Source organism: Vigna unguiculata, unplaced genomic scaffold, assembly GCF_037176805.1.
Source record: "Vigna unguiculata cultivar grain cowpea cultivar isolate G323 ecotype 2 unplaced genomic scaffold, ASM3717680v1 ptg000304l, whole genome shotgun sequence".
NCBI lineage: Eukaryota > Viridiplantae > Streptophyta > Magnoliopsida > Fabales > Fabaceae > Vigna > Vigna unguiculata.
Genome location: NW_028196939.1, coordinates 5,295 through 15,000, shown reverse-complemented (window position 1 = coordinate 15,000; position 9,706 = coordinate 5,295).

Sequence of the window (9,706 nt, the reverse complement as noted above, 5' to 3'; positions counted from 1 at the left end):
TTATGCGCCTTTGCATTTAGCATTGGGTAGACCCCATACAATAACTGTCATAGCTATACCCTATCTTTTATTTCAGTTCTTCGGCAATAGTCAAAAAAACTTTTTGAATTATGGATACAAGAATCCAAATTCAATACGTAATTTTAGTATTCAAAGAAGATTCTTTCAGAATCTTCTTTTTCAATTTTTAAATCCCCTTTTCTTACCGAGTTCCATATTCATGAGATTCATCAATATTTATTTGTTTCGATGTAACAATAAATTGCTATTTTTAACAAGTAGTTTTATTGGTTGGATAATAGGTCATACTTTTTTTATAAAATGGATTGAATTTTTATTAATCTGCATACAGCAAAATAATTGGATTAAATCTAATGTCCGTATTCAATCAAAAAAAGACATTCTGTCAGAATTTAGAAATTATATGTTTAAAATCTTTGCTTTTTTCTTATTTGTTACCTGTTTATATTATTTAGGAAGAACACCTCTCCCCTTTTTTAATAAAAAACTATTAGTATTAGAAAGTAAACAAAGCAATGAAATTTCTAAAAAAGGAAAAAAAAAAGATAAAGATATGTTACAAAAACCTCTTATAAATATTCTTTTCAATTATAAACGATGGAAGCGTCCATTTCGATATATAAAAAATAATGAATTTGAAAACATGGTAAAAAATGAAATTTCAGAATTTTTTTTTCATACATATCAACGTGATGGAAGAGAAAAAATATCTTTTACGTATCCACAAAATTTATCAAGTTTTGAAAAACTGATGGAAACAAAAATAGATTTCTTCACAAAAAAGAAAATTTCCTCTGATGATTTGTATAATGATTCGTACTATAGGAATGAAGAAAAAATAAACAAATTGAGCAATGAATTTATAAATCGCACAAAACTGATAGATAAGAAATTGATTTCTCTCGATATATTCGAAAATAGAATTCGATTTTGTGATGATGAAACTAAAAAAAAATATTTAACTAAAAGAAAAGATCCTTTGTTAAACGGACCCTTCCGTGGACAAATAAAAAACGGTTTTTCAACCTCAATCCAACATGAAAAAACTTACAAAAAAAATAACATTTTTATAAATAAAATTCAAGATATCTTTCTTTATAATAAGATTTCTAAAAAGAATAATAGTAATTCTCCAAAATTAGAGGAAAATAGAAAAACATTTGATAAAAAATTATTAGTAACTACATTTCTTTTTAATCTAATCAGTCAATTTTCATTAGTGTCAAGCTTAAATTCGCACGTACCTTATTTATTTACAGAACCTGAACAAGTAAAAATGAATTATAATTATGACGCAGAAAAAAAACAAATAATCAAAATATTATTTGATGCAATTACAACTGATTTGAACGAAAAAAGAAAAGTAAATCGAAAGAACACTAAGTCTATTAAAAGAAACGAAATCTGTAAAAAAGTACCTCGGTGGTCATACAAATTGATGGACGAATTAGAACAACTAGGTGGAAAAATTGAAGCAGATAATTCTCAAATTCGTTCTAGAAAAGGCAAACGTGTAGTCATTTTGACTAATAAAGATAAATTTTTTAAAAAATACAAGACTTATCGTGATCGTGGAGATACTGAAAATAATGAACAAAAAAACGAATTGGCTTTAAGACGTTATTCCCAACAATCGGATTTTCGAAGAGACATAATCAAAGGATCTATCCGTGCTCAAAGACGGAAAACAGTTACTTGGAAATTTTTTCAAAAAAGGGTGCATTCGCCGCTTTTTTTGGATAAAATTGAAAAATCAATATTCTTTTCTTTTCATAGTTTAAAATCAATGAAAAGATTTTTTATGTTAAATATTTGGATTCGTAAAAAGACAGAATTTCAAATTTTAGGTTCTATAGAGGAAAAAACAAAAAAAAGTCCGAAAAAAAAAGAGGAGGAAGCAAAAAAGGAAAATGCAGAAAGAAAACGTATAGAAATAGCAGAAGCCTGGGATAGCATTATATTTGCTCAAGTAATAAGAGGTGTTTTATTAATAACCCAATGCTTTATTAGGAAATATATTCTATTACCTTCATTTATAATAATTAAAAATACAATTCGTATACTATTTTTTCAAATTCCAGAATGGTCTGAAGATTATATGGATTGGAAGAGAGAAATATATATTAAATGCACGTATAACGGCGTTCAATTATCCGAAAGAGAGTTTCCGCAAAAATGGCTAACAGATGGGATTCAGATAAAAATATTATTTCCTTTTCGTCTAAAACCTTGGCATAAATCTAAAATACGATGTAATGAAAACAAAAAAAATTCAAAGAAAAAAAAGAACTTTTGTTTTTTAACAGTTTGGGGGATGGAAGTTGAATTGCCTTTTTCTAGTTCCACGAAAAATCCACTTTCCTTTTTCGACCCCATTTTAAAAGAACTAAAAAAAAAAAAGAAAAAATTTGAATTTTTCACTTTTCTAGTTCTAAAAGTTTTAAGTGAAAAATTCAAACTGTTTCTAAATATCGTAATAGAAAAAGCAAAAGGGATCATCCAAAGTATTCTTGAAATTATTAGAAAAAGTATAGTATTCCTCACGAAAAAAAAACAAGAATTTTTAAATTTAAAATATTTTTTTATTAAAAGGAAACCCCCAAAACTCGATGAATTGAGCGAAAACAAAAAATATTCAACAATTTGGAAGAATAATTCAATGATTTCTGAAGCAACCATTTCAATTCAATCGATAAAGTCGACAAATTTTTCATTGAAAAAAAAATCTATAAAGGATCTCAATACTAAGAGAAAAGTAGTTATTAAAAAAATAGAAAAAATGAAAAAAGAAGAAAAGAAAAGAGGACTTGGAATTCGCGAGACAAATATTCATTCGAAGAAAAAAATTTATGATAGTAAAAGGATAGAATTCGAAAAAAAAATTTTGCAGATATTCCAAAGAAGAAATATTAGCTTAACTAAAAAATCACATTCTTTTTTTCAATTTTTGATGAAAAAAATATACATAGATATCTTTCTATATATCATTTGTATTCCGAAAATCCAGCTACAACTTTTTCTTGAATCAACAAAAAAATTTTTAAATAAATGGCTTTACGATAATGAACCAAATACAGAAAGAAGTTATAAAACAAATCAAAGTATAATTCCCTTTCTTTTAAAATTACACAAATATTTTAATAATAAGAATAAGAATGCGAATTCACATAATTATTTTGATGTCTCCTTTTTGTCACAACCATATGTATTTTTAAATTTGTTACAAACCCGAATTATTAACATAAACATATATAAGTTAAGACTTCTTTTTCAATATAATAAAAATTTTTTTTTTCTGAAAAATGAAATAAAGGATTCTTTTTTTGGAGCACAAGGAATAGTTCATTCTAAAAGAAAACAAAATAACCTGCTCAATTCTGAACTAAATCAATGGACAAATTGGTTAAAGAATAATTATTATCAATATAACTTATCTAACAGTAGCTGGTCAAAATTAGTATCACAAAAATGGAGAAATAGAATCACTAAATGTGGTGTAACTCAAAATAAAAATTTAACCAAATGGGATTCATATGGAAAAAGCCCATTAATTCTTTACAAAGAACAACAAGGAATCCCATTAAAAAAAAAAATTAGAAAACAATATAAATACGATCTTTTATCCTATAATTTTATGAATTATGCAAATAAGAAAGACTCATATATTTATCGATATAGATCCCTATTTCAATCAAATAAAAACACAATGATTTCTTCTAATTACAATACATATAAAAAAGACTTATTTGATAGAATAAGTAATATTTTTATCAAGAATTATATAGCAGAAGATACTATTATTATAAATCCGGATAGAAAATATTTGGATTGGACGGGAATCAATAGAAAAATACTAAATCGTTCCATATGCAATCCGGAATTTTGGTTCTTTTCCAAATTTGTGATATTTTATAATACATTTAGGGGTAACTCGCAAATTATACCAATAAAATTACTTTATTTACATTCTCTTTTTTTACATTCTAAAGGAAATAAAAATGTTAGTGAAAAGAATATTACTAGAAAGAAAAAAAAAATAGATGTTTTTAGAACATCGAAAAAAAAACCCAAGAACAATATGGAGGCAGAACTTCAATTCTTAGTAAGAAATTTTTTGAATTTCCATTTAAACTGGAAAAATTTCTTAGGTCAAAAAATATTTAACAATGTAAAAGTATATTGTCTCCTTATTAGATTGACAAATTTAAGAAAAATTACTATAGCCTCTATTCAAAGAGGAGAACTAGGTCTAGATATTATGATGATTCAAAAACAGACGAATTTAACTCTTTCAGGCTTAAGGAAAAAGAAAAATAATAAATTTAGGAAAAAAGAACTATTTGTTATCGAACCAGTTCGCCTGTCTAGAAAAAATAATAAACAATTTTTTAAGTATAAAATGATGGGTTTTTCATTAATTCATAAGAATAAACGCAAAATTTATAAAAAATACTCAGAAAAAATTCATGTTAATAAGAAATTTTTTGATAAATACATTACAAGAACAAAAGATCAAAAGATAACAGAAAACAAAGAAAACGAGAAATTTAATTTACTTGTTCCTGAAAACATTTTATCTGCTAGACGTCGTAGAGAGTTGAGAATTAGAATTTGTTTAGATCCAAATAATATAAATAGTATGCATAGAAACACAATATTTTATAATGAAAATAAAGTCCAAAATTGTTTTAAAGTTTTGACTAAAAAAAGAAATGAGAAAGAGAAAAAAAAACTAATGAATTTCAAAATTTTTCTTTGGCCAAAATATCGATTAGAAGATTTAGCTTGTATAAATCGTTATTGGTTTAATACCCATAATGGAAGCCGTTTCAGTATAGTAAGGATACATATGTATCCGCGTGTGAAAATTCGTTAATCTAATTTTGTTTTCTATTTAGCATATGTATCTATCTATAGATAGATACATAGGTTAAACAAATACACGTATTTTGGTATGGCATTGATTTTAATTCAATGATGTATACATAAAAAAAAAGCATTAACAAAATTATCTTTTTTTATCTAATGTAATGTATACAATTCTTTTTTATATATCAAACTAGTCTCCTTTATACTATATCTATTTAAATTCTCTATTTCAATTGGATTGATTTCAGTTATCAAAAAAATTAGATTTCGGATTTCTATCAAAAAATTAAAAATGAGTGTCATTCTAATTACTGATCAATAAAAATATCTATAAAAATCGAGGAGAAGGAAAAACTTTTATTTTTTTATGGTAAAAAAGTCATTTATACCTGTTATTTCACAAGAAAAAAAAGGAAAAAAACCGGGATTGGTTGAATTTCAAATATTCAAATTTACCAATAGAATACGAAGACTTACTTCACATTTTGAATTGCACCGAAAAGACTACTCATCCCAAACAGGTTTACGTAAAATTTTGGGAAAACGGCAAAGATTACTGTCTTATTTGTCAAAGAAAGATGGAATACGGTATAAAAAATTAATCAATCAGTTTAATATTCGGCAGTCACAAATTCGTTAAATTGAAGAGTAATTTTCAATTATTCGATTTATTAGATCTTGAATTTGGATGAACTTTTTTTTTAAGCGATTCATAAAAGAATAAATCGAGCAAAAACCTATGAATATCTCAACGAAAAGAAAGGACTTCATGATAGTCAATATGGGGCCTCACCACCCATCAATGCACGGTGTTCTTAGACTTATTGTTACTCTAGATGGTGAGGATGTTATTGATTGTGAACCGATATTGGGTTATTTACACAGAGGAATGGAAAAAATAGCGGAAAACCGAACAATTATACAATATCTGCCTTATGTAACACGTTGGGACTATTTAGCTACAATGTTCACAGAAGCAATAACTGTAAATGGACCAGAACAGTTGGGAAATATTCAAGTACCTAAAAGAGCCAGCTATATCCGAGTAATAATGTTGGAGTTAAGCCGTATAGCTTCTCACCTACTATGGCTAGGACCTTTTATGGCAGATATTGGTGCACAAACACCTTTTTTCTATATTTTCAGAGAAAGAGAATTAATATATGATCTATTTGAAGCTGCCACAGGTATGAGAATGATGCATAATTTTTTTCGTATCGGAGGGGTAGCGACTGATCTACCTTATGGTTGGATAGATAAATGTTATGATTTCTGCGATTATTTTTTAACAAGTATTGCTGAATATCAAAAACTTATTACGCGAAATCCTATTTTTTTAGAACGGGTTGAGGGCGTCGGTGTTGTTGATGTAAAAGAAGTTATTAATTGGGGTTTATCAGGACCGATGCTTCGGGCTTCCGGAATACAATGGGATCTACGTAAAGTGGATAATTATGAATGTTACGAAGAATTTCATTGGGAAGTTCAATGGCAAAAAGAAGGAGATTCATTAGCTCGTTATTTAGTTCGAATTGGTGAAATGATAGAATCCATAAAAATTATTCAACAGGCTTTGGAAGGACTTCCCGGCGGTCCATATGAAAATTTAGAAATCCGCTGCTTTGATAGAGAAAAAGAGCCAGAATGGAATGAGTTTGAGTATCGATTTATTAGTAAAAAATCGTCTCCGAGTTTTGAATTGCCAAAACAAGAACTTTATGTAAGAGTTGAAGCCCCCAAGGGAGAATTAGGGATTTTTCTAATAGGGGATCAAAATGGTTTTCCTTGGAGATGGAAAATTCATCCGCCCGGTTTTATAAATTTGCAAATTCTTCCTCAATTAGTTAAAAGAATGAAATTGGCCGATATTATGACAATACTAGGTAGCATAGATATTATTATGGGAGAAGTTGATCGTTGAAATGATAATTGATTTAACAGAAATACAAGATATACATTTTTTTTTCAGATTGCAATTTTTGAAAGAGATATATGGAATTCTTTGGGTATTTGTGCCTATTTTTATTTTGATATTAGGAATTACTATAAGTGTACTAGCAATTGTATGGTTAGAAAGAGAAATATCTGCAGGGATACAACAGCGTATTGGACCTGAATACACCGGTCCTTTTGGAGTTCTTCAAGCTCTAGCAGACGGAACAAAATTACTTTTTAAAGAGAATCTTATTCCATCTAGAGGAGATATTCGTTTATTTAGTTTCGGCCCATCTATCTCAGTCATATCCATTATAATAAGCTATTCAGTAATTCCTTTTGGCTATAACTTTGTTTTATCTGATCTGAATATTGGTGTTTTTTTATGGATTGCTATTTCGAGTATTGCCCCCATTGGACTTCTTATGTCAGGATATGGGTCAAATAATAAATATTCCTTTTTGGGTGGTCTACGAGCAGCTGCTCAATCAATTAGTTATGAAATACCATTAACTCTATGTGTGTTATCGATATCTCTATGTGTGCTTCGTTGAGACATAAATTTTTTGATACTATTTCTTATAAGCCTCTCCTTATATTTAAAGTACAAAAAGAATCTATAAAGAATATATATATATTCTTTTCGCATTTGGATTGAATAATTGAATCAGATAGTTATATGAGTGCAATAAAACAGCTTTTTTTGAATATAATTTATAGAATACTCTATTACTTATAGAGAAAGTATGATGATTTCAAATTGCAGTAAAAATATTGAGTCTAATTTTCTATGTATAAGAATAAGGTGAAAAAATCAATGAAATTCTAGAATTAGATTCTATATATTATATTCTATGTATAGAAGTGGTTGTTTTTCCCAAGATTTGTTGATTAGTAATCCTGTCTTGAAGCGGACGCAAAAGACCAACCTTTTTCAAATTTTCAATATCATTTGTATGAATTAGCATACATATATTAACAAAATTAAAAAAAGGCATTAATATAATAAAAAAAATTAATGGATGGCTAGAAACACCAAAATACACAAAAGATTAGTAACGTATATTTCTTTTTTAAATTATCCAATTTATGTATAATATAAAAAGAATACTAATGGGGACTTGAAGTTGGTAGAAAAAATAAGGCAGTACTCCCCCCAATTCCGATCTAGAGTATACTTCCATCCATTGATTGAATAAATAACTATCAGGAACGAAATAATCCTTTAATTTTTTGAAGTCCCCTTTTGCTTGCACAAAAAGGAATAAGATAAGAGGTAAAAGTGATCTCCTTTTTCTTTTTTGTCTTATATACTCCATATTTATGGAGATAATCATAATTTAAAAAAAGAACATCTAATTATTTTTCGGAATCGAAAATGATGTGGGAGTTCTTGATAATTTTAAAAGAGTATTTTATGCAAAAATGAAATTAAGTTATTACTCAACAAATTTAATTTTGAATTTTTTAAAGGATGAGATCAATTCAGAAGTACCTTTTGTATTTTTTATTTATCTAAAGAAATTCAATAAATGTGCAAATGTTTTTATTTTTTAAATAAGTGTGTATTCATTTAAAAATTTTTTTTAGAACAGACAGAATTCCATGGGTCTAATTCAGAACCGTCCGAGAAAATAGAATCTTATCTATCTTAGGGATATATCAAGGGAGAAATAATTGGCCGGGTTCTTATATTTTTTTAAGGCTTTAAAGGAGCCGTATGAGATGAAAATCTCATGTACGGTTCTGTAATAGAGATGGTAACAGTAATGTCATCACCGACTAGGATTATCTAACAGTTTAAGTACAGTTGATATAGTTGATGCACAATCCAAATATGGTTTTTGGGGATGGAATTTGTGGCGGCAACCTATGGGTTTCCTCGTTTTTCTAATCTCTTCCCTAGCAGAATGTGAAAGATTACCTTTTGATTTACCAGAAGCGGAAGAAGAACTAATAGCGGGTTATCAAACCGAATATTCCGGTATCAAATTTGGTTTATTTTATGTTGCTTCCTATTTAAACCTATTCGTTTCTTCCTTATTTGTAACAGTTCTTTATTTTGGTGGTTCAAATTTCTCTATTCCGTACATCTTCGTTTCTAATTTTTTTCAAATAAATAAAACATACGGAGTTTTTGTAACGATAATTGGTATCTTTATTACACTAGTTAAAACTTATTTATTCATATTCGTTTCTATCACAACAAGATGGACTTTGCCTAGGCTACGAATAGATCAATTATTAAATCTTGGGTGGAAGTTTCTTTTACCCATTTCTCTTGGTAATCTATTATTAACAACGTCGTCTCAACTGTTTTCACTGTAAAAAAAATGTGGACCTTCTATATTCAAAATTCAGAACTTGTTTTAAACAAGAGAAAGAAAAAAAATATTCAGAGCTATTCACGATATGTTCCTTATGGTAACTGAATTCATAAATTATAGTGAACAAATAATACGAGCTGCTAGATATATTGGTCAAGGTCTCATGATTACCTTATCTCATGCAAATAGGTTACCCGTAACTATTCAATATCCTTATGAAAAAATAATCTCATCAGAACGTTTTCGCGGTCGAATACATTTTGAATTTGATAAATGCATTGCTTGTGAAGTATGTGTTCGTGTCTGTCCTATAGATCTACCCATTGTTGATTGGAAACTAGAAACTGATATTCGAAAAAAACGGTTGCTTAATTACAGTATTGATTTTGGAATCTGTATATTTTGTGGTAACTGTATTGAGTATTGTCCAACAAATTGTTTATCAATGACCGAAGAATATGAACTTTCAACTTATGATCGCCACGAATTGAATTATAATCTAATTGCTTTGGGTCGTTTACCAGTATCAGTAATTGATGATTATACAATTCGAA